Raw genomic sequence first — 26,874 nt, 5'->3', positions numbered from 1 at the left:
TTCCAGTCGAGCCACAGCCTATACCTGCCTTTGTCTATGGTCCCCGTTGACGCAGTCCCTGGCATGTAAATTCATTTTGCTTTTTATGAAAGAATGTATTACTGAACTGATAGCAACTGCAAAACAGCGTCATCTAAAGCTAGCACTCCTGAAAAATCAGAAAGGGCTTTGTCCCACAGTTCCTGAGTTCTCAAAGAAAAGATAGATTTGCCTGGAAAAAGATATGGATGACATATTTTGGCAAATGTGGTTTAGATCAAAAGTGTAACCAAAGAACTGCTACTTTGCATTTTGTAAAACTTGCAGTGAAATACTAGTCACTGTTGGAAAATAATTTCCAGATTAAATTTTTTATTGATGGGTTTAATCAGGGGCTCCTGGTTGCTTGATTGACAAGAAACTAGATAGATTTACAACTGCACTGTAGATTTAGGGAGAATGAAAGGTTAAGGTGGAAAAGATGGAATGGGAGAAAGAAGAAGAAAAACGTAAGATGGACCTTATTTAAAGTAAGAAGTAAGAGGCTAATAAGTGGCCAATCTGCTACTAGAAAATGTAATAATGTAAAAACCTTACTCTTACTCTGCCTTTTCAAAGCTGCAGTGGTCAAGACTCTTATTTTTGTTTTTACAGTAAAATATATTTATTTTTTAAATGTAAACAACTATTTGGCCATAAATGTGCTAGCAATGCTGTATTCACCACATTTTCATTTAGGATGTTAATGAATGTTACAAAAGATTCTTTTTTCTCTCAAGGATTCTTTCTACATGTGTGATCAGAATCACAAGAATAACAGGAGAGAAGAAGATTCATGAATAATTTGGTTTCATTAGTGATAGTCAAAACTCATCAAGCGCCTTTCTTATAAGTTCTAATTTGCTTGAATTTTTTTGTGACGCTTTGCTTGTCTAGATCGATGAAAAAACTATTAAAAAAAAAGAGTATTTCTTGCCTCATAAAGAAATAGTGTCCACTTTCTTAGGGAATTGGCTGTTCTCTTGCTATTACTGTGGTTTCCCCCTATCTGTAATGGCAAGAAGCTTTTATTCAGGGACAGCGCTGATATGAGTATTCATGACTTAATGCTGCATTGTGGGTAGGTTTTACATACAGGGTATATACCTTAGAAAGCTGAAATGTTATGGTTTAGTGTCGTAAGAGATGACATATCGAAACTGGGAGTTGTTATACAAAAAGTTAATTAGAAAGAAGGATAGCATCCTGTTCTTAGGTCCAGGCTTCGCAGCTCATAGACTGGGGGGGTGAGGGAGAGAATATGCGTTATGTCTGAACTTCCCAATATGTCTCATAAGTAAATTCCAATGGAGTTGAAAATAATTGCCACAGTAAGACTTAGTGTTTTAGTATTTCTTCTCCTTGCTGAAGTTTATATTCTAGACTGTTGTAATATGCAAATTAGTACTTTGCTTTGAGATGATCTATGATAATGAAATAGAAGTAAGTTGATGCTTTTGTGTTGGAGTGTCTTATAGATGCTTCAAGCCATATGAAAGATGAATGAGTTACCAGCACACTATGCTTTTGCTCCTTTCTATTTAGTTCACTTTTGTCCTTGGAATTCCATTTCTCTTTTTGTTGTTGTTGCTGTCGTTATCTATAATACCTGACATAGATTCAGCTATCAGCCTAGTTATGTACGCTTGTGCTTTGGCCTTTCTGACCTCTACAAACCAGTGAAGGGAATTGATTAGTTCCTTCCTTGTACTGCCTGTCCAATTTTTAACACTGAATTTTTATTTATTCTCCTGAAGTGCACGTTTGTTAATATGACTTAATTTTGTATGTGTGACTTAAATTGTTTTTCTTACATGAAGTGTGTTTGCCTTTTTTAATACAAGAAAGCAAATATCATGCTTCATGGTTAGATACACGGTTCATTGTTAGAAATATATTTTAAAAGGACAACAACCTCAACACATCTCAGTAGACAGATGTCAAATTGCATAGTCCACATGACACAAATGAGAGAGAGTATTTCTTAATATCTAAAGTGAGTGGAAGATTAGGAAACTTCTGATTAGAAATGCATTATTAGTCAGGTAACTACTGAATTGCAGAAAGTGTATGATGATAGATCAACATTTTAGGTTATATTGTCAGGAACAATTGGTACAATGATATTTTGACTGTAAGGTGAAAAGTTGTATGTATATTTGTGTATTTCTGTTATTGATCTCACAAACAGAGAAGAGTTCATATGAAGCTATTTTTAGCACAGCAATGCTTGTGCCCAGTTCAATAAACGGAAGGTGCCCTTCCTGATTTGAATGTTGTGAAAAATCTAAATTTGCATTAATATATAACCTCTGCATTTGAGATGTGTTACATTTTCTTCCAGATACAAATGCTCCATTATTTTTTTTCTGTAAGAAGTACATAAAAATAAGGATGCTTAAATGGAACATAACCATGATTAGTTGCAGAGGCAATACTGGAAACTTGCTAAGATATAGCGAAGGGGCATGAAGTAAGACTTAGAGAATGCTGTACTAAGAATGACATAAAAGTCAGCGTAAGAATGCAATGACAGACAAAGAATGCTGTAATTCACCTTGCCAAAGGTTTCTGTCAAAGAAATCTGACAGTGGAAGAACACCAAAATGTAGGTTCATGTTTCATATATATTACAAGAATTTTTGCAGTGAAATAGAAATTTATGTTTCAGATTTTCAGAACATCATCTGAAAACACAGATAAGATCACAGAATCGTAATATAGTAAAAACTGGACAGGTAACTTACTTTACATTGAACATATGAATTTAAATTTTAAGCAGATATAAAAATTTACAGAAATTCTTTCATGAGCGGAATACCCATGCATGTATCTGTGCATACACAAACGTATATTCTCTGTGTCTCACTAGGGTTTATCAAACTACCTATCCAAAATGTAGTGATAAACAGAAAATAATCTGGTGGTGATTGAAATATTTACAAAGTTAACTTTTCCAAATCAGATTAAAAGTATAAAGCAAGGAAAAAAACCGCAACATTTTGTTAAGGAGATTGAAGTCATGGCTATAAATCAATGGATTAATAAATTGCTCAGATATTAGGAAAAGGAGATAGCAAGTAAATTGATATGATTTCTGAAGCTATCTACTTCTGTTGTAACTTGGTAGAAATTAGTTCACAAGGTGTTTGGACAGCTGAAAAAAAAAATCTTTCTCCAGTCCAAATGCAGCAAGCATCTAGATCATTTAAAGAAAACAAGACAAACCAAACAAACAGGAAACAAAAACAAACAAACAAAAAAAAACCCCCAAAAACCCCAAACCAACAACCTTACAGTAATTAACGTGCAAAATTATGGAATTATGGAATTTACAGATCTTAGACTTGACATGTTTTCGTAAGTGTTCTATTTGCTTTCCTGTAAGTGTTTTCATATAAGTATCTTCTGGATTAAAGTGATTTTATGTGAGTTTACAATTTTACACATTACAAAAAAGGGGTGAAAAAAAATTTGAAAATGACAAAATGCACTACAAAATCCCTTGCAAGTATTTGAAAGACACTTGGAAGATAGGAAAATAATAGCATGAATCTGTCAGGAACAGGTTTGTCAAACCAGTCTAATTAATTTTTAACTGTTCTAACTGGCTTTGTATACTGAAGAAAAGTAAGGGATGTCTAGTCTTGAGTACAATTTTCATATTCAGGCAACAAGTTCATAAGCAACATAAGGAATCAATGTCTTGAGATAAAAACTACAGTGCAAGATATTTACTGGAGTTTCAGAAAAACTGAAGGATATGTGGGCTGGTTCTTACTCTAGTAATGATAGATGACTTCATAAATAGTCTGACCAATAGATTAGAGAGTACAGGCATAATTTCAGATGATGTCAAACATTAGGAGAGTTCATATGAGCTGAAATGCAAGGTTAGAGACCCACAATCTTAAAAAAAAAAAATCTGAGATAAGAGTTAACAAACCAAAACCAACTAAAGAAAAAACCCCACCTCAATAAAAAAAAAGCTCCTTATTTTATTTAGGACAGCTACAAACTAAGAATGACGGCTATAAAGTAAGAATACAGGAAAGTTAAACTGTGCTTGGACTACAAAGGAAATGATAACTAGGCAGGAGTCCTGCAGAAAGGTTTCTGAGGATTTAGTATTGATTGTAAGCTAAATGTTAATTAAAACCACCATAATGCTTAAAAAATAGTACACCGCATGTTTTGTTTTGTTTTGTGAATAGGAGCATAGGTTACAATATATATCACATTATCCTCTGCTGTACTCAACATCAATAAAGTTTCTTCTGGAGCAAAATCACACTGTTTAAGTTCAGGAAGATGAGGACTGATATGGAGAGCATCTCCAGAATGAGAAAGGGAAGACTGAATTAATTTGAGGGGTTTTAGCAAAGTTTTGTGAAGCAAAATGGAGTAGTCATATTTTATGGTGGGCTGATGCCAACCTTATGAAGTTCAACCACGACAAGTACAAAGTCCTACACCTGGGTTGGAGCAATCCCAGGCACAGCTACAGACTGGGCAAAGAAGAGATTCAGAGCGGCCCTGTGGAGAAGGACTTGGGGGTGCTGGTCGATGAGAAAATGAACATGAGCCGGCAGTGTGCGCTCGCAGCCCAGAAAGCCAACCATATCCTGGGCTGCATCAAAAGCAGCGTGACCAGTAGGTCGAAGGAGGTGATCCTGCCCCTCTACTCTGCTCTTGTGAGACCTCACTTGGAGTATTGTGTGCAGTTCTGGTGTCCTCAACATAAAAAGGACATGGAACTTCTGGACCAAGTCCAGAGGAGGGCCACGAGGATGATCAGGGGACTGGAGCACCTCCCGTATGAAGACAGGCTGAGGAAGTTGGGGCTGTTCAGCCTGGAGAACAGAAGGCTGCATGGAGACCTCATAGCAGCCTTCCAGTACCTGAAGGGGTCCTATAGGGATGCTGGTGAGGGTCTCTTTGTCAGGGACTGTCGTGACAGGACAAGGGGTAACAGGTTAAAACTTAAACAGGGGAAGTTTAGATTGGATATAAGGAGGAAATTCTTTTCTGTTAGGGTGGTGAGACACTGGAATGGGTTGCCCAGGGAGGTTGTGAGTGCTCCATCCCTGGTGGTGTTCAAGGCCAGGTTGGATGAAGCCTTGGGTGGGATGGTTTAGTGTGTGGTGTCCCTGCCTATGGCAGGGGTGTTGGAACTAGATGATCTTGAGGTCCTTTCCAACCCTAACTATTCTATGATTATATGATTCAATGATTCTATTTTAATTTTCTTTTTTACATAGAACAAGAAAAAATGGACTTAAATTGCAGCCAGGATGTCAGGTTAGACACAAGAGAAAGTTTTCTTTCAGTAAGGATATCAAGAAAGGTAATGGGTTGCTTGGAGAGGCTGTGCATTTCTTTGTCATTAAAGGCCTTCAGAAAAGATGGTGAATATCTGATGAATTGATGCAGTAGTGCCCAATTCTCTCCTGGGACAGGATAGATTAAATGACCCCTTAAGGTTCTCTCAGCTTCCCCTGCCTTCTTTTCAGGTCTAGAATACTTTGCAGTACATGAAAATTTCCAATGCACTTTCATTACTGAAACTATATTTTGTATAGAGAGAAACAAGGTACAATCTCTGTGTTTCTTGCCAGTATCCCATTGGTATACTGTTTTCCTCTCCAAGAAGACAAGGAAGGAGGCAATGTTTTCCAAAAAGGTATTGGATAGACTAACGGATGAATTTGTGCCTGTGTCAAGTCTACTAAACTCAGTCAACTTCTCACACATTGAGTCCAAAGAAGGGAAGAATGCACACTTGATTTTGAATAGTATGCCATAGGTAAGCTTTTCAAAGTGTTTTAGAAAGTGTATTAGTATTATTATACTCCAGCATAAACTGTAGGTACTGAAGTTAGTTCAGCTAGCCCTCCAAGGTGAGAAGTGTTTGCATTTTTTTTGCAGGACTTGTTTTCTTATTGAATTGAACAATGCAGGAAAGAACAAGTGAGTCTCCAAATACCAAAGTAGTATCCAGCTAAATAGGAATTCTGCGAATACATTCAGACAGTAAAATTGATTTTCGAGTAAAGGCAAGATTTGGAGACAGAATAGTATATTTTGTATTGGTGGGCACTGGTTGAACATTTTAAGCATCTTATATTTCTTCCTCTGTATCTGATGAACTGTAATAATATTTTTCTTATGAAGGTATTCCTTTCCTGGTGCTTAACGCAAAATCAGCAAATAAAATTTTGGGTTGATATGTTCCTTTTCAAGGGAAATTATGTAAAATGTAAAGTTTGTCTTTTTTGTTTTATCGTCTTAAGGTAGATAAAATTGAAATGGCAATGAGATAATGTTCTAGTACTTTACTATCCACTGTCTCGGGGGGGGGGGGGGGGGGATTGCAGCTTCTGGTAAGCAAACATAAGAATTGCACTAAACATTTTTATGATTAGAAAATTCCAGAGACTATGTGTGTTTCTGAGTAGTGCCTCCATTTCTCTTTTTTTGAAGTTTTCATTTTCATAAACAATTAACATGCCACTCAAGGCTATCCAAATTAGATATAAAGTGTTTTTCTCTCTTTGTTTCCCTCTGAATGGCTTACAGTTTTTTTCTTTTACTGCTATTAAAATATTTTACTAATAGAGTAATCTGTCTGAGTCTTAAATTATCTTAAAGCCACCAACAAAACCCCAAAATATGCTATGTAGTTTTCAGGATAAAGAAAATTTAAGTATGATTTCATTTTCACTGTCCCCAGATTCAGTGAGCTGTAGGGGTTTTGCAGAATGCACAGAATAAACTGTTACTGGAACATTATTACTTACTTTATTTTAAGAGAAAATCCAGCCAGGGGCTAGAATAAAATATCAGGTAATTAGAAAAAGAGAAAATGCTGTGTCAAGAAGTAATATACATTGTTGTTGTTAGAAAAGGGAGTGTGATCTTTCTACATAACATTTAAAAATTGTATTTTTGAATACTTGCTTCTAAATGCCACTTTTAAAGAGATCGGTCTGAAGAATGTCATACTTATCCTATTATACAGACCATTTTTGCATCAAAAAAATGTGCTTATAAAAATCCAGTCACAGCAGTAAGAAAACAGAGTACCTATATCTGAAACAAATGTTAAGTTAGAATATCTATTTATAGATAGGGCCTAATCAAATGACTAGTTATCCAAGTAAAATACATGTCTGTAGCTGTAAGCACTGAAGACAGAACAAAGTGTGGTGTAGCAAATTATATAGGACTCGTCAACTCCTTTGCTGGTAGACAATGAAGGACGGAAAGCCATTTATTGCGTCAGGTGCTAGATGAAAGTTTCTGCCATGAGAATCATCCCAGCCCTTCTTGAAATGAATGCAGACTGCAGTGGGAAAATTAGTTTTGCTGTGGCCTTCTTTCCTCCTCTTGTGGCCATATCAACCTTGCTTTAAAATTACAGCTCCAGAAAATGTAGCTGCTCTCCTAAAACATAGAATGACAATAGTACAAGTGTTTATGTTGTCTACCTTAAACCTGTTTGCATTTCATTGTAGCTTTAACAACACTGTAATTATCAATTCAAATACTCTTAAAATACACAGAGGACTCTTTATTTCCAAGGTTTCAATTACAACAGTGAAATCTCAGCAATCAAACTTGCTTCAGTTCATGAAAGCACTTTCTATCAGCCCTGACAGGCTTGTGCGAAATGTACCCCAAGAAATCCCAGACTGCTGAATTTGCAAGGTCTGATCTGTTATAGTCACAAATACAGCATAGAGACAAATCTGTCTGAATTCACTGCAATGTACCTTACCCCTGGAGTTAGATTAAAATAACTGTACTAGTAACTAAACCATTTTCCAAAAAAGTTTATTGCTGCGGTGAAGACAAGGTGAACTAGTATTTTTTTCCATACAAAATGCATTAATATGCTTGACCTTGTTTATCTAAATGTGGTTCTTAGCCTGACTTCACATTTCTCATATATAATAAAATGGTCAAAATACATAAATATGATGAATCTCACAAGTAATGTATTGTGTGTGACTTTTTAAGTTTTAATTTCCTACTCCCTTTTCTTTTTAGCTTCAAATTTAAATTGCATTACATAACCCTAGCAATGCAGACTGAGAAATTATTTCTGTCTCATCTGCAGCTTTATTGCTGACACAAAATATAGCAAATATCAGCTACTATGAGTGTTAATCTTTCTTGTAGAAATGATATCTTGCCCTTGAAATATATTTACAAAGCCAGGCACTGAGAGATTCCTAATGATTGTCCAGATTTAGGCTACTACCACTGGACATATAGAGGAATTGTATTAATAAACTTTTGAATTCTGTGGTTTTCTGCATGCAATGCAACTCTATGTCTAGTTTAGGGTCCCTTTTCTCCAGTCTTTCCTATTGCAATCTGGACAAGTGGCTACTCCTATTTAGCCAAGAGTAAGTACATTGAAGTACCAAGCAGGAACAAGATGACCTCTGTACACCATACACAGTGCAATGCCATCTGATATTTTTGAGCAAGGTTATCTTTTTCCAGTAGTAAGTCTTACTAAGTAAAAGGAATTTGCAATAGTTTATGGGACTTTTGGCGTGTGTATATTTTCAATTCAATGTGTATCAATAAAGAAATATTTCAGTTAATTGTTTTGGGTCAGATCCTCAGCTGGTTTAGCGGCATTAAGCTGGTTAAGTAAATAGAACTATGTCAATTTGAGGAAGTCAAAGAGTTTGCCTTCTGTTGAAAAAAAATGTATGTCAGGGACAAAAAGAGCTTACAGACAGATGAAGGGTTTGGACAGTTGTGTACTGCTCACGTGTGGCTACTGCAGTAAGTAAGCTCAGCTGCAACGTATGAAGAGGGTGTTGCACTCTCCTGAAGGTAGAGCTTCGCCAGCCCCGTAAATATGTACCTTTGACTGACGGGGGCACTAGTTTTCTTCTCTGGGTTAGTATTGCACTTTCCTATGCTACATGATGTCAGTGGAGGTTTGTGACAGCACAAACCTCTTAGTCATATCAAGGTTGCATACAGCTCTATTTTATTTAACTAATGTAATGTACTGTATTTAATATGCTAAGAAAGGAGAGAGCATCAATGGTTTTGCCTTTGTTTCCCAAGAAACTAAAGGAGCAGAGGAATGAGCTAGAGCTGCTATAAAAGGGCAAAAAAATTATCTAGAAGGTGGGAGAAAACAGGTCTAGGATGCGTTTCTTTTTGTTAGGAAAAAGGAGCATATGCATTGAGAAGAAATTAAACTGAAAATGGACTGTATTACTAATCTTTAACTGGAATAATCTGAGCCTCAGTATATGCTAATATTTAGTCAGCTACTAGCAATAGCATGGGGACATCTTGATAATAAGAACAGGATATTGAAAACATACTTTCCTCATGGATGACGTAGGCAGCTATATGTATGTCAATGCATATTCATATGCATGAATATTTATATTTATATGTAGATATTTGGCATTCTGGAGTCGTTTCTATTCAATATTTATAAACAGTCAGATTCAGCATACTGAACAGCTGGTAAATTGCTGGTAGAGTAGATGCAGTGACTGCCAGTTTTAAGAAAATAAGATCAGATTCTTTTCAGTAGAAAGAGTTATTGTGATTATTTAAGAAAACCAGATTTATTTTTTTTAGGACAACATCTATGTTCTTAGATACATAGCCCAATACTAGATTCTGTGAAGAAAATTAACTCTACGCTAGCCAAAACCAGCACAAGTCTTAAGAATAATTTCTTTGGAAACTATTAGGAGTATAGAAGTACTCTTAGTATGTGCAATGCAGCTTAAATGGTGTGCATTCTGCTACATAACATTCTTCTGATGCTTTAAAATGGTAAACACTTGATTTCATATGTTAATGTTCAACATAAATTTAACTAATGGTAGCATATATCTTTCCTTTTTCATTTCTTTGAATCTCTAAATTTCGATATTGTGTTGTGGTGTTCTGCCTCCTCAATTTAAACCTGAAATATTTCAATGGAGATAGAAACTATAAAAATTATCTACATTATTTTCTGGCTGATAGCTCTGCCACACTTTGAAAAGAGCTAATTCCCTGTGTGCCAGTTGTCACTCCAGTCAGCAGCAGAGGCATTTATTTCTGTACTCAGGCTGTGGCACGTTTTAATGATTCTGAAATACAAGAAGACATGCAAACCTGATTTTGCATTCCATGCCCTTAAGCAAGCCTATTATCCATGTTGTGAAAACAGCAAGTTAGCATATTTGTTGTAATTATTTGAGCTGATTATGTATTATGTTTCTTCTCAGAGGCATTTTCTTCCAAAGCAGTTTATGCAACTGCTAGCTGAGAAAAGGCAAAGAAGCACTCCAGAGGCATCTGCCTTAAGATAGTCTCATGCACGTTTCCCCCTGACAGTCGACATGCTTTATCATTGAAAAAAAATTACAATGTGCTTATTGTATGGCTCAGATAAGAGTGATACAGGACTGCCTGTGAGAGAACATATTTTCTTTTGTCAACACTAAACTGATGATTGTATATCTATTAAACTGTATATTTATACTGAGCAGGACTATGACACTACTGTCATCCAGAGATTTAAAAGGTTGTTTTCATTAATCAGTAGGTTCCCTACAGTAAGGACCACTGCTTCAGTAATCCACATTTCCACATATACATATTTTGGTGAAATAAAAGAGAATCCCATGAATGTAATTTTCATAAAGAAATGCTTCAGCAGCTGTTAGGAAGAGGTGAAATAAATCTTGTATTTCCTTTTCCAGTTAGGTCAGTTGTAACACTTCTATCTTTTCTTTGTACTGGCAAAAAATGCTGGGAGACCAGTAGTGGAGCTGGCTTGCTGAAAAATGCTGCAGCTGCACTACTGAGTGAAAAGGGCTGCAATCCCAGTGTCTGAGGTCTCTGTAGCAAGTGCTCCTTATTGAGATCTAGAGCACATCTGAACATCAGTGGACATCTGGTTTCCTTTTGCCTCCAAGGATGAGGAAGGCTTGCTGACAATGCAGAAGGAAAAAGCCCCCAACATTGTTACTAGAGAAGATCAAGAGGATTGCACTAGAACAGTCCACACAAGGAACTGGCTCAGCTGTGCGGGAGCAAGACAGGACAATCGGATGGCTGCTGCAGAGCCCAAGCATCTGCTGCATGTTACCACCTCCCTGGGTACTGTACAGACAACGAATGGGGAAAGAAATGACTGTGTGACTGCTGAACTACTGGAATGGCAGATGCACAGGTTTGGGTATAATCAAGGGTGAAAAGCAGCAGTTAAGAGGACTGGCGGGGGGTGCTGCAGTACACATACAGAGAGGGGCTAATTTAACATGGGGGAAACCTGTGGAATACACTGATATTGGGACCTATGGCCCAGTACCCACAAAGAAAATACCACAAAAACAGCAGGACCACAACTACTGGCAGGACTCCAAAGACGGTATGTGCTTACTCTGAGAAAAAACAGTAGAACTGGTATATGGCCTCAGCTTTGATCCCAGTGAAAACTGTCAGTCAGTTATGGAATAATCATGAGGGAAATTAGTGAGAAAAGCACCCATGGTTAGGAGCTGATCTTTAAAGTGTCCACCCTCTGGACTGATAGTAGAAGAGGTTGTAGAAGAGGTTGATCAGCCAAATGTCTGAAACCTTACCTTAGATGACAGAGTGGGGAGGGAAATACCCAATGCAACCCAACAAAGGATAAAATTCTATATATAAGGATTAAATCGTAATAAATGCAACATTAACTCCAGTAATATGGCTCTGAAAAGAAGGGGAAAAGTTTGTGAGATATATACATTCAGTTTGCAATATTAACCCTATTGTCTGGGCTTCAGGATGAGATGTAGAGTTTATAATGAATGTAAAGATTTGGAAAGTAATTCACAGAACTAATCATTATGAAAACCCCACTTAGAATCCACATTGTCAATTCAGTTTCGAATCACAGCAAGTATACCAAAGAAAACTATAAACAAAAATTTCTCATAATTGGCTTTAAAAGTGTGACTATTATTAGGAGAATATGCAATGAAACAGTCTTCAAAATCCGTAAGGAAAAATACTGAATATCACAGCTTAAAATCAGTAAAGTGGTCAAAACATGCGTAAGCAATTGCTTCTTCATTAGCTGGTGATCTTCATATGTAGAATAGCTGGCCTTGAAAACAACTACAGAGGTATTTTTTCTGCTCTGGCACACTTTTTGCATTTCATATCCTCTCCTGATAGATTTTCAAAATATAAATTGTGTTGGCAAGGTTCATCTCTTAGATAGCTTGAAAGAATAAAGGTAATGAAGTTTAATTAATAATGAGAAGCACTACTTGATTCTAAAACATGATCAGAAAATAAAATGTTCCAGTCTGGTATCAATGAGTGAAGTTTGTAGTGAAACTTATTACGTGTAATAGTCTTCTTAAAAAAAAAAATTACTAAAATTTGGGAAAAAACTTGTACATAAAATTGTGTTTCTTTGCATTATTTTAAAATAGTGTACTTGACTATCATTGTCCAAGATGAGAAAAGATTGGAAAAAAAACTTTAAAAATTAATAGAATATTGAATATCCAACAGTGATTTTAATAAATTAAACTTTTGTTTCTAGGGTAATTAAATATATTTGGGTTTGATGCTTCAGGTAAAAAAATAAAATTCTTACTCTATTGTTCTTTAAATATCTTTTTATTAAAAGTATCAAATACAGTATTGAAAATATGTCTTGTATATGGCACATACATAAATTGAAATACTTTTCAGCGTATAACTTCATTTTTTAAATCAATATGTGCTATATGGTAGTGTAGCTAGACATGATTTTTGAAGATAATTAGTGACTCAGATTATGTCATTATTTGGACTCTTAGTTGATCTTGTTGATTTTCTTTAAGAGGATTTGTCTTCAAAGTGTATTTGATCATTGCTTTCTGAAAATGAACCTGTTGCATATATTTACACTTTATTTGAACATACATGACTTAAGGTGTGCAAAAACTTGCACATTGCTTCTGAACCCTTGAATCTTGATAAAGATGAAAGTTACCAAATGATGAAGGGAGGAAAGGAGAGAAAGATGATGACAAGGACAGACAAGAAAATAATTTTTTAAGAAAAAGAAGATTTATTCAGATATACCGCAGAAAAATGTGAGTGAATTTTAAAGGAAAAATAAACAAAAAAATCCAAATAAAATAAAATAAAAAAAAAAAAACCAAAAGATTTTCTTTGACCAAGATTGCTGAGACAATTTTGAAGCAAAAAGAATAGGTAATAAAGTGTATTATGATTAATTTCTGCAGATCATATAGTCCCTTACCAGTTAGTCCACAAGCAATAATGAACTACTAGGTGCTTGATAATGGAAGAGGCAGTATGCGCTGTGAAGAACCAAAGACTGTTAGGATTCCAAGACACCACTGAAATGCATGGAAACCTATGTGAGAAACTGAATTGTATGCTGCATATAGGTTCATTATAGCAGACCCTGTATGAAAATGAGAGCTGGGCAAGTACGTAAGGATGGGAAGTTTGTGAAAGAGAATAATAGAGCATGTGGATTATTTTAATAAGTGACATCCAGTTTCTTCTAAACACAGAAAACCAGAATTGTTCATGGTCTCAGGGCATATCATTATGTAAGCATGACAACTTCCTTCTGCAAGTAATAGAGGAGCCAACAAGGAGAGGTGCCATGCTTGACCTTGTGCTCACCAACAGGGAAGGGCTGGTGAGAAATGTGATGCTCCAGGGCAGCCTTGGATGCAGCAATCATGAGATGGTCGAACTTGAGATCCCCAGGACAGTGAGAAGAGCGTTTAGCAAGCTCACTGCTCTGCACTTCAAGAGAGCAGACATTGGCCTCTTCAGGAGCCTGCTTAGTATGGTTCCATGGGATATAGCCCTAGAGGGCAGGGGGGCCCAAGGCTGTTCTTGATACTCAAGGATAACCTGCTACAAGCTCGGGAGTGTTGCATCCCGACTAGAAGGAAGTGCAGCTTGAGGGACAGGAGACCTCCTTGGATAGATAAGGAGCTGCTGAGAAAAATTCAAAGGAAAAAGAGGCTTATAAAAGGTGGAAGAAAGGACAGGAGGCCTGGGAAGAATGCAAGGATGTTGTCTGGGAAGCTAGGGACCACATTAGGAAAGCTAAGGCCCACTTAGAATTAAACTTGGCTAAGGATGTTAAGGATAACAGGAAGGGATCCTATAGGTACATAGCGAATAAAAAGCAGACTAGGAAAAACATAGGCCCCCTCTGGAAGCTATTGGGAGAACTGGCTACACAGGATTTGGAGAAGGCTGTGGTTCTGAATGACTTCTTTGCCTCGGTCTTCACTGGCAAAGGCTCTGACCACACCACCCAAGTCTTGGAAGGCAGACGCAGGGACTGTGAGAATAAAGACCTTGGGCCCACTGTAGGAGAGGATGTGGTTCGAGACCATCTTCAAAATCTGAACGCACACAAGTCCATGGGACCTGATGAAATCCATCCACGGGTCCTGAAGGAGCTGGCAAATGAAGTGCCTAAGCCACTGGCCATAAAATCTCAAAAAACATGGCAGGCAGGTAAAGTTCCCAATAACTGGAAAATGGGAAATATAACCCCCATTTTCAAGAAGGGGAAAATGGAATACCCGGGGAACTACAGACCAGTCAGTCTCACCTCTGTGCCTGGCAAAACCTTGGAGCAGATTCTCCTGGAAGTCATGCTAGGCACATGAAAAACAATGAGGTGTTTGGTGACAGCCAGCATGGCTTCACTAAGGGGAAATCCTGCCTGACCGATCAGGTGGTCTTCTATGATGGTGCTACAGAAATGATGGACAGGGGTAGAGCAGTTGATGTCATCTGCCTGGACTTGTGCAAAGCGTTCAACTCTGTCCCACACGACATCCTTGTCTCTAAATTGGAGAGACACCAGTTTGATAGGTGGATCCCTCTGTGGATAAAGATCTGGCTGGATGGCCACACGCAAAGCGTTGTGGTCAATGGCTCAATGTGCAGCTGGAGACCAGTAACGAGTGGTGTCCCTCAGGGATCGGTGTTGGGACCGGTCTTGTTCAACATCTTTGTCAGTGACATGGACAGTGGGATTGAGTGCGCCCTCAGCAAGCTTGCTGATGACACCAATCTGTGTGGTGCGGTTGATACGCTGGAGGGAAGGGATGCCATCCAGAGGGACCTTGACATGCTTGTGAGGTGGGCTGATGCCAAACGTCATGAAGTTTAACCATGCCAAGTGCAAGGTCCTACACCTGGGTCGAAACTATCCCAGGCACAGCTACAGATTGGGCAAAGATGAGATTCAGAGCAGCCCTGCAGAGAAGGACTTGGGGGTGTCGGTCAAGGAGAAAATGAACATGAGCCAGCAGCGTGCTCTCGCAGCCCAGAAAGCCAACCGTATCCTGGGCTGCATCAAAAGGAGAGAGACCAAGAGGTTGAAGGAGGTGATCCTGCCCCTCTACTCTGCTCTTGCGAGGAGTATTGTGTGCAGTTCTGGTGTCCTCAACATAAAAAGGACATGGAACTGCTGGACCAAGTCCAGAGGAGGGCCACGAGGATGATCAGGGGACTGGAGCACCTCCCGTATGAAGATAGATTGAGGAAGTTGGGGCTGTTCAGCCTGGAGAAGAGAAGGCTGCGTGGGGACCTCATAGCAGCCTTCCAGTACCTGAAGGGGGCCTATAGGGATGCTGGGGAGGGTCTCTTTGTCAGGGACTGTAGTGACAGGACAAGGGGTAACAGGTTAAAACTTAAACAGGGGAAGTTTAGATTGGATATAAGGAGGAAATTCTTTCCCGTTAGGGTGGTGAGGCACTGGAATGGGTTACCCAGGGAGGTTGTGAATGCTCCATCCCTGGCAATGTTCAAGGCCAGGTTGGATGAAGCCTTGGGTGGGATGGTTTAGTGTGTGGTGTCCCTGCCCATGGCAGGGGAGTTGGAACTAGAGGGTCTTAAGGTCCTTTCCAACCCTAACTATTCTATGATTCTATGGTTCTACGTCAAATGTGTCTTAAAGTGAAGCTTTAGAAGACAGTTAATGGTTGTTCTCCTCAATGAGTGTGAAGCAAATGTAAAGTATTTCTCTACCGTAATATTCTTACCTTTTTAGATGTTTAGGTTATGTTCTGTAATTAATTGTGCAACATACTCATCTTGTGAGAAGGTTGTGGTTAAAACTATAGATTCTGTATTTCTAATATATTAATATATATATTTCTATTCTAATTTCAATTTCTAATATACAATATATTCTATGTTTGAACATTAGCAAGAATTGCAGCTTTTAAAATCATTATGCCATTTTCCCTTACTCCCAAAAGACAAAATGTCAGGGAAAAAAAGCAACTGATAAGTGCAAAACTGAAGAGTTTTGTCCCAGTGTCTCGCTTTCTAATCTGATCAAATCAATAATTCTTTGAATTTTGTTAACCACAATTTTAATAATATAAAAATAGTTAAAAAAAAGATATTTCTATGTTCAGCTAAAAACTGTACATTAGTTGAACCCCAGAATGAACCACCAGGCTAACGTATTAAGGAAAAAATAACATAAGGCCAGTTGACTTAAAAAATGTCTATACAGTGAGAGAAGGGTTTCAAATTTCAGAGCAATCTGCCTTTCTGTACCCCTCTGTCTTGACGACTTTTTTTGTTGCATGACTCCTCACCTGCTCATTGTTTTAATTTCAACTACCAGAAAAGTACCCAAACTCTTAGCTATTTTCCTAACTGGTTATGAAACCATATTGTTACTACAGAGGATCTGTTGCTGATTTGGAGCAAGCATTTCAACTCTCAAGCAATCATGCTTAGCTTTTTTATCTCCTTTATTGTAAAAAGTATTCAGATCCAAAAAATTATCCTATTTCAATTTATGTGTGATTTATGTCCCTTTCTTTTTAGAGAGGAAAAAGTGTAAAATTCTCCACAATTCACTTCTGCTTTTCTTTTTTATCTTTCTGTAGTACTTATGCTGCCTATTTCCTGCGTCTCCAAAGATATAGTGGCACCTCTTTTTTTTTTTTTTCAGAATTATAGCAGGTAAGCAAAAAGACCTTTCAAAAACCTCCTCCCACCAAAACTAAAAGCACCAGCATTTATTTTCAGTGAAAAAGTCATTCCAGTGAGGATAGAGCATTTACTGATACAAAGTTTAATTCTAAATTAATAAAACTTCAGGAAAAAAATAATTAGTACTACTGACATTAGATTGTAGTCAGTCTGTGCAATGCCAAATCCTGTAGTAACTGTCTTGGAATCTTTGGAAAGAGGATTGCGATCACATCTTCAAAAATACTGGAGGCTTTTGTGGGTGTGTTTTTTTTTTTTTGGTTCGGTTTGGTTTGGTTTGGCTTTTTTTACACACCTCTGAGATTAATTAATTAATAACTAGTTCAGAACACACACACACAAAAATCTCTTTGGCTTCTACCTACACTGAATGCATCAGGCAGTCTTCATTTAGTTCCTAATAAACAGGTAGTTGAAAGAACATAAATAAAAATCATTGGAGTAAAATACTCAGAATCTGTGTCTGGCAGCACATAATTTATCAGTCACTGTATATTTTTCTCTAGAGCAAGTTCAATATTATTTATAACCGTTATGGAAATTTACAAGTATTCAAGTAGCCTTTGACTAATAGGGAAAATATTCATTGAATCAAACCAAAAATCTTGTAATAGCCAGGTATCTATGTAATTAAAAAATAAATAAAATCACACTTGCTGATAGCTGTTGCATAGAGCAAGGATAATATTCTGGGCTTAGTAAATTAATAGAGCAAAGGAACGTCTCTCTCAGTAAGTGAAAATGAACGGTAATTTGAACAGAGACCACTATTGTGTGGAGGCATACCTGAGCAGAAGCAAAACAGCTAGAGAGAATAGTGTGCCCACATACATGAAGGAAATACATATGGCAATATGTTCACTCAAATGTGTTTCCCTTAGCTACAAGAGAACAAAGGAACAACTAAAATAAAATGTTGGCTTCATTATTTCCAGCAGTCAACACTCCACAAGAAGAACACAGTGTGCTGACCCGGGCTTTTCTATGTCATTTTACTTTATGTGTGTAATGGCTTTTATGTTGCAGGTGAACTCAGCAGGCTGGCATTTTTTTACCTGTGTAAAATAACTTAAAAATGAAAGCCTGTGTTTACTGAAAGCCACCATTTGCAGAAGTTATTTTATTCTTTTAAGAAAAGAAAAGGGCTGATACTTCACTTGTTTCATTACTTTTGGTAGTGTGAAAGATTTAATTAAATACGGTATTGCGGCAATCAAAGAGAGCACTAAACCAACACAGACAGATAGAAGCTAATAAGGTTTCATGTCACTTACTCCAGAAGACAGCACAACATCTCACTGCTTTGCCAAGCAGCAAAAATGTAGCTTTCTTTTACTTGAAAGTACTCTACTAATTAGAAGGAATAGGAATTCATCTCATACAACATAGACTTGTTGATTCCTGTGCACCACAGTTAATTACATACAGACTAGTTTACAATTCAGCTCAAGTTTTTGCAGGTTTGTTTGTACTGAGACAAGTGTATAACACACGAAAACAATATAGTTGGATTGGCTGGCAAAGGAGGAATTCCTAAGCTTAGAATTCAGTATCTGTTATCTGATCCCATGGTTGTCTTAGTTTAAATAGTAGATGTAGTAAATAATACGATGTAATCAGATAGCAAGAATATATAATGAGTGTTGAGCTGCTAATCATAGAGGAGCAAAATAGATGTACAACTAAAGAGATGACATAATCTGGCCTTTTGTCAGATAAGTTTTAGTTATTCTGCCATTCAAGAAGATTGTATCAGATGTACAAGATCATTATAAAGTTTCACCTTTTGAATATGTGGGCACTTTTGAAGGGAGAAAGAAAGACAGAAAAAATAACCCAGCAATTTAGAAGATACATTATGTGGATGCTTCCTGTATCAGTAGGAGAAAAGTGGGTATAAGAAAAGACTTCTTAGATTTTTACTTCATTATATTATTATTATTATTATTATTATTATTTTGAATTCTAGCTGTTTCTTTGTATTTTATGTGCTTGTACTTAATATTCATAGTTACTGTTGTGTGACTGTTCATTTGGTACCATTTCCATTCTCTGGCTAATGTACTGTTCCTACAGTCAAGAAGTGAGTGTATTATTAAATTTTAATGAAAAAAAAAACCCAAAACATACCACTGAATTTTTTTCTTGATATTTCTTCTTTTGCTTATTGGAGCACTCTAGATATCTGCCATTCATAGGACAACAGTTTGAGGAGCATTGAAGGTGCTTAGCTTTTTTATATTGGAACTCTTTCTTTTTGGGCAGAACTTTCTCCAGAGGAGATGCAAGTAGATCAAGTCACTAGTTAAGGCACACGTATTCAGAAGTAGAAAATATTCTTTTGACAGAAAGACTTGTTGGAAAGTTTGTATATAAATTAAAAAACCTGAACCAGAACAACAGCATATACACACCCAGGATGTATTCCATCAAAAAGGAGTAATGGTGAACTGCATTCCTGCGGCTGCATATGAATTTGTATATTGCTGGTTCACAAAATTCTTTGTCAGAACATCTGTCTCAGCAAAATTTATCCACTTTAAGTCTTTTAAGGTTTTTGAAATGTAAATTCTTCCTTAGAAAGAAATAAGATCAAAATTCTCTTGTAAAATTTCAAGACAAAAAGAAACATGACACAGTTTTCCAGCAAAGAGAACAAACATAGAATCTGACAAGTTTGGAGCCCCATGAAGTATACTTACAGTTCTGAGCCTGATTTCAGAGAAATACACAGTCAAACTCAACGCAGATATGGTTGTGATGGTATTTAATCAGTTTACCAAAGGGAACAGGTGAAATAGTGGCTGGTTCTACATTACAACAGTTATAATCTGTGACAATTTGGTATTATGGTCTCATGCCTTTCCCAATGAATTCCCAGAGAAGAAACAGAAAAGCAAGCACTGAAATGTAATTACTGTAACTAAAGATTTGGAAAATCACAGTCTATCTACCTGTTCACTTGTAGTCTAAATTGATATTTATATCTGTACCATATTTATAGAATTCATGTGACACATTAAAGAAAAAAACTAACTGAATAAAACCCCACCAAAGCCTCCTACTCCCACCAAAATGGAAAAGCTATTGAAGTATTGGAAAGCCTTGATAAAGAGAAGAAAGCAAAAAAATAAAAAATGCAGAAGCTGAGAAATCATTTATGTCAAATTTTACAGAATAGGAGACTCTTCTTCTTGATAACTGATTTATTTTCATAGTGATTATTTAATCCCATTTATCATAATTGTGTCTGAGATAAAATGTAAAATATCTATGAAAATTATTTCATATTACTCTAATGAGAAACTAAATTGTCTGTCTTGGAACTCAGGAAAACTAATAACGGATGTGATATAAATGTATTTATTTAAATTTAATTTCATTTAGTGACATTTACCTTAGACCAGCAAGTACTCCTGCTCTTAAAGATGACTTTTCCTTCTGGACTAAATGGCTTAAATTTAAAGTTACAGCCAAATTACTGAATTAATTTTGATGTCTTCATTGAACCTGCACTAGCCCACTGATTTTTTGATTAAATAAATCTTGTGGAGTTGATGCTATGAAATGATTGACTCTGTTACAGTCTGAATATTAATATATAGTATTAATGAGATACTGTTGTCAAAGTCTTTCTTTGTACCAGTCAAGTGAGAGCAGATGGAAAATTTATCCTGTGGTTCTATATCTTTGTTTTCATCTCAAGCAGTTCTACAAGAAGGAGGAAAAAAAAAAAAAAAAAGAACCAAAAAACCACCTCAAATGTTTTTTTCTACTCTTCCTGCTAAATATTTATCTAAGTCATAGCCATCAAATCTTTAGAAAGTGTTTGAAAGGTACATGGTCTGGTTGTATTTGAAGCAAACAAAAAAGATGTTCATTTGATTGCATTCAGAGTGGTCTAACAAATTAGTCATCAAATTGATGGACTTGATTACTGAAGATGTCCTTATGAATACCTACTTGCCTTAGAGCCACACTAGTGTGGGGAACGTGAGCCTGTGAGCAGCATCTTCACAGAAGGCATACACCATATGCCTTCATATGCTCAGGCTGACTGCAAACTCAGTGTTGCATTGGAACAGCTTGCAGGCAGTGACCCAGTCGGTGTCAGGGCTGGGGACATGATTGTCTTTGTGAATAGGTGCTCAGATAGTCTTTTCGTCAATTCTCCAGGACACAGGGGAGGACCAAGAAAAAGCTAGGAGGATTGGCCAGGTCAATAAATGGTTAAAAGGGTGGTGTCATAGTCAGGGGTTTGGGTGTCTTGAACATAAGACTGAAGTTAGTAGGCCAGATCTACTGGGGCTGGTGGAGCTGCTCTGGTAAAGAAGGGGAAGAACAGTTTTGGTAGGAGGCTTGCCAGACTGGTCAAGGAGGCTTTAAACTAGATATGTTGGGGGAGGGGGGCATCATTCCATCCCAACACACCCAGTCAGTTGCCAGCACCTATAATAAATGCTTGGAACAATGTAGATATATTCCAGCTGCTCCAGCCAACGAGCCGGCTTCAATTGGAGCTCGTTTCAGATGCCTCTATACAAACGCCCGTAGCATGGGGAACAAACAAGAGGAATTAGAGATGTGTGCACATCTACGGGGGTATGATATAATAGGCATCACAGAAACATGGTGGGATGGCTCCTATGACTGGAAGGTTACAGGCTCTATAGATAGGGCAAGCCTGGCAGGTGGGGAGGGGGAGTTGCCCTTTATGTTAGGGATAGGCTGGAGAGTATGGAACTCTGTCTGGGGGCAGGTGGGCAGTTTACAGAGAGTTTGTGGGTCAGGGTTAAAGGGAAAACATCTGTGGGAGATATTACTGTGGGGATCTGTTACAGGCCGCCTGATCAAGGAGAACCTGTGGATGAAGCACTCTACAGACAGATAGGAAAAGCCTCACGCTCGGAACAGGCCCTTGTTCTCATAGGGGATTTCAACCACCCTGACATCTGTTGGAACGATGGCACTGCACGGCACAAGCAATCCAGGAGGTTCCTCGATTGTGTGGAAGACAACTTCCTTTCGCAAGTAATAGAGGAGCCGACAAGGAGAGGTGCCATGCTTGACCTTGTGCTCACCAACAGGGAAGGGCTTGTTGAGAATGTGGTACCCCAGGGCAGCCTTGGATGCAGCGATCACGAGATGGTCGAATTTGAGATCCCCAGGACAGTGAGAAGAGTGTGCAGCAAGCTCACTGCCCTGGACTTCAAGAGAGCAGACTTTGGCCTCTTCAGGAGCCTGCTTAGTAAGGTTCCATGGGATATAGCCCTGGAGGGCAGGGGGGCCCAAGACTGTTGGTTGATATTCAAGGATCACCTGCTACAAGCTCAGGAGTGCTGCATCCCAACTAGAAGGAAGTGCAGCAAGAGGGACAGGAGACCTCCTTGGATGGATAAGGAGCTGCTGAGGAAAATTCAAAGGAAAAAAGAAGCTTATATAAAATGGAAGCAAGGACAGGTGGCCTGGGTAGAGTACAGGGATGTTGTCCGGGAAGCTAGGGACCAGGTTAGGAAGGCTAAGGCCCAGTTAGAATTAAACCTAGACAGGGATGTTAAGGATAACAGGAAGGGATTCTACAGGTACGTAGCAAACAAAAAACAGACTAGGGACAAAATAGGCCCCCTGAGGAAGCTTTCGGGAGAACTGGCTACACAGGATTTGGAGAAGGCTGAGGTTCTGATTAACTTCTTCGCCTCAGTCTTCTCTGGCAAAGGCTCTGACTGCACCACCCAGTTCTTAGAAGGTAGATGCAGGCACTGTGAGAATGAAGACCTTGGGCCCACTGTAGGAGAGGATCTGGTTCGAGACCATCTTCAAAATCTGAACGCACACAAGTCCGTGGGACCTGATGGAATCCATCTGCGGGTCCTGAAGGAGCTGGCGAATGAAGTTGCTAAGCCACTGGCCATCTTATTTGAAAAATCATGGCAGTCAGGTGAAGTTCCCGATGACTGGAAAAAGGGAAATATAACCCCCATTTTCAAGAAGGGGAAAAATGAAAGACCCGGGGAATTACAGACCAGTCAGTCTCACCTCTGTGCCTGGCAAAACCTTGGAGCACATTCTCCTGGAAGGCATGCTAAGGCACATGAAAAACAAGAAGGTGCTTGGTGACAGCCAGCATGGCTTCACTAAGGGGAAATCCTGCCTGACCAATTTGGTGGCCTTCTGTGATGGGGCTACAGAATTGATGGATAAGGGTAAAGCAGTTGATGTCATCTCCCTGGACTTGTGCAAAGCGTTTGACACTGTCCCACACCACATCCTTCTTAATGAAAGCCACACACAGATAAGACTAGAAAGCTTTTGCCCTAGTGCCTGTAGGTTGTATCCAAGTTCCAGACACTCATCCCATGGGAACACAGAGATGTTTGCTCTTCAACTTTGTTCTGAAATACTTCAGATATTTTGCATAAATTATTATCATCACATCATAGAACAGTTTGGGTTGGAAGGGACCTTAAAGATAATCTAGTTTCAACTTTCCTGCCGCAGTCAGTGACACTTTCCACTAGACCAGCTTGCTCAAAACCCCATCCAGCCTGGCCTAGAACACTGCCAGAGATGGGGCATCCGCAACAGCTCCAGGCAACCTGTTCCAGAGTTTCACCACCCTCAATTTTTTTCCTAATATCTAATCTAAGTCTTCATCTCTAAGTCTTCATAATCTAAATCATGAAGACAAATAGAAAGTTTTCAGACAATATGGATATTTATCGCTGAATTTTATGCTTTGTGGTTATTGTTTCTACGATAGCTACAATAGCTATTTCTTTGCTTGATGCAATATTACATTTCCTCCAACACTTGATCAAAATAGGGTCTTCTATTGTTTTAGCCAACTTGGCTCTTAATGAGGATCTGGGCTCTGTTTGGGGTTTATTTGCTTAGTGCATGAACAGTAAACTTTTACCTTCAGTGTGCTTCATGTATGTTTATCTATTTCATGTACTTTATTCAGTAAGCCTCAAAAATAAAACCAGAGGCATCATCGAATCAACTAAGTTGGAAAAGACCTTTCAGATCATCAAGTTCAATCATTACCCCAGGGTCATTAAACTATATCACTGAGGGCCTCATCTGCACGGTTTTTGAACACTTCCTGGAACAGTGATTCCATCACTTCCCTGGACATCCTGTTCCAATGCCTGATCATCCCCCACCCCGTGAAGAATTTTTTCCTAATATCCAGTCTAAACCTCTCCTGACACAGCTTGAGGCCATTACTTCTTGTGCTTCATTTGTTACTTGTGAGAAGAGACACACCCCCACCTCCCTTCAGGTAGTTGTAGAGCACTATAAGGTCTTGAGCCTTCTTTTCTCCAGACCGAACACCGCCAGTTCCCTCAACTGTTTATCATAAGACTTTTTTTCCAGATCCTTCACCAGCTTTGTTGCCCTTCGCTGGATACACTCCAGCACCTCAATGCCTCTCTTGTAGTGAGAAGGCCAGAACTGAACACGGGATTTGAGGCGTGGCCTCACCAGCGCCAAGTACAGGGGGATGATCAGTGCCCTGGCACTGCTGGCTGTGCTGTTTCTGATACAGAGTTTGTCTCATTATAATTACTGTGATGACAAAAGACGGCATGAGAATATGTGAACAAAGTACAAAAAAAGCCACCTTGCTTGTATCTCCTGTAATAACATATTGAAATGTAAAGGTCATGTTTCATGTTGCTTTTTTAGCATTTTCTTTTATAGTACATGATATTTTATTTGGCTGTCGTGTGCTGCTTTGGTGTGTTCATAATATACTTTTGAGTGTCATTCACAGTATACTGAAGTCTATGAGTAAATGGGATATCTGATTTATTGGTAGGCAAGTATAACTTTACTTCAAGTAAATGTAAAGAGAGATTTAAAACTGATCATCATTCTAACTGTTTCTAAGAGAAATTTCCTAATAAATTGAAATTTAAAGGAACAGTCATGCAAGTTTTATCTCAATGCATTTGATTTTCTGCACTTTAATTTAATTCCACTTGTATTCTGTTTAGTGAAGATATATTTGAAAAACAACCTGTGTTCAAAGAACTGTTGGCATGGTAATTTATTCTCATTTAAAATCCAAATTACAGCTCATTAGGGATTCCATATTCTGGGGGGAATACCCATCATTGGTTTTGTTAATAATTCTCTAATGCTGTAATTCTGTATGAGTACATGCATTAATTTACATGTAAAACAACCAGTATGATTAAACTAGGTTTGGTCTAATGTCACAACCTCTAGAACTAAATTTAGATGTAAATAGAAAGAATCCTGCCTTAAAAATGTGAAAATATTAAAATCTTAGATGACACTAGACTTGAACTGAAATTCTTCTACTAAAAATCTGGAGGACAAAACATAAGTAATCTTATTATTACTTAATAAACCTACTACTTTGAAAGTTCCTTATAGATAATGTAACAGGTAATATATAAATTACTGCAAAGCACATTTTTAGATACTGATTTTAATAATAATAATTTTACTTAAGTGAGGTGAGCTTTTTTTTAAAAAAAATATTACTGAAGACAGCTCTTGTCTATTTTTAAGCATTTTTTGTGACTTGGAATTAAGCTGGGAAAAATCAGTATAATTTATTTTATCTTAGGATATTTTAAATGAGAAAGTCAGCCTGTTTCTTGTATAAATAACAGTCCTTTGGAGATGGTGATATTGTATCAATGTACTAATGAAAAAAAAAAGGAGGACATTTTAAAAAATAGGGACCTCTGGTTCTTGTGACACTTTTGTTATAAGAACAAGGATACAGAATTAAACATTTCACCATTTTCCTACTCCTTTGACACTTACTCACTCTTGCACAGGGAGATTGTTTATTCATAATTCCTATTCTGATCTGTTGTTTTGTTTTTTTTTTTCTTGATGCCCATTTTAAAGCTTTCATTTTAGAGCTTTAAATTTGAAGTTAGTCATCAGAGAATTAGGAGTGTTTGGTCATTACTGCTCTATAATAGTGGGTTTTTGTTTGGTTTTATGTCTCATGAAGGTGAAATATGCACTATTTTGCCCTAAAGTCTGTCTTGATATACCATCTGACTTACAAGCAAAAGTATGGCGGTTGTCATGTGATTTAGTAATAGAAAACTGTATGTTACTAGTTTAAATAAGATTAGCCTTATGGCCAGCTCCCAAATTAATGTTATTAAAGCAGTGGTCTTGGAGTGGAATATTAGTTTAAAAAATGTGTGCATTTGTCAATAATGTGTTTTTGAAAAATGCAGTTATTGTAGCATTCTGCAGGGTGGCTGCCCCCTTCAGATATTCTACAAGTATTTCTTTTGGCACAGAGCTAAAGGGCAGGATAAATGAGCTGTATTCTAACATGACTTAACTAATTTAGTTGGATATCTTTCTACAGGGCTCAAATGTACAAAAAGCATATTTTAAAGCAATGAGCTACTCACTTATCTGCAACCTGACAACTGTACTAGTCCCTTCATGTTCTCCAGTAACATTTTGACCTGAGTCTATAATTACCAGCATAGATAGGAAATAGGTTAAAGCCATCCAAGATTAGAAGTAATATTTTAAATTAAATAGATGTAACACTGTCCAGTGGCTGTGAAGTAAATTGAGGGTAATTATAATAAAACACAGTTTTTTAACTGTGAAGGTAATTTACCAGCAGAACTATATACACAGTGAATCCTCTAAATCAAATGAGAAACATTTCTGAAACATTTAGGTTTTAGATATATATTGCTGTGCTAGACTGAGGAATATGCTGCATGAAATCTCTAGCTTCATTGAGGAGTTCTAAGCCTCAATTCCCAAGTCTCATTTATA

This window comes from Lathamus discolor, chromosome 2, assembly GCF_037157495.1.
Source record: "Lathamus discolor isolate bLatDis1 chromosome 2, bLatDis1.hap1, whole genome shotgun sequence".
NCBI classification, from domain to species: domain Eukaryota; kingdom Metazoa; phylum Chordata; class Aves; order Psittaciformes; family Psittacidae; genus Lathamus; species Lathamus discolor.
The sequence above is the reverse complement of the archived record's forward strand: the minus strand, read 5'-3'. Positions refer to the sequence as shown.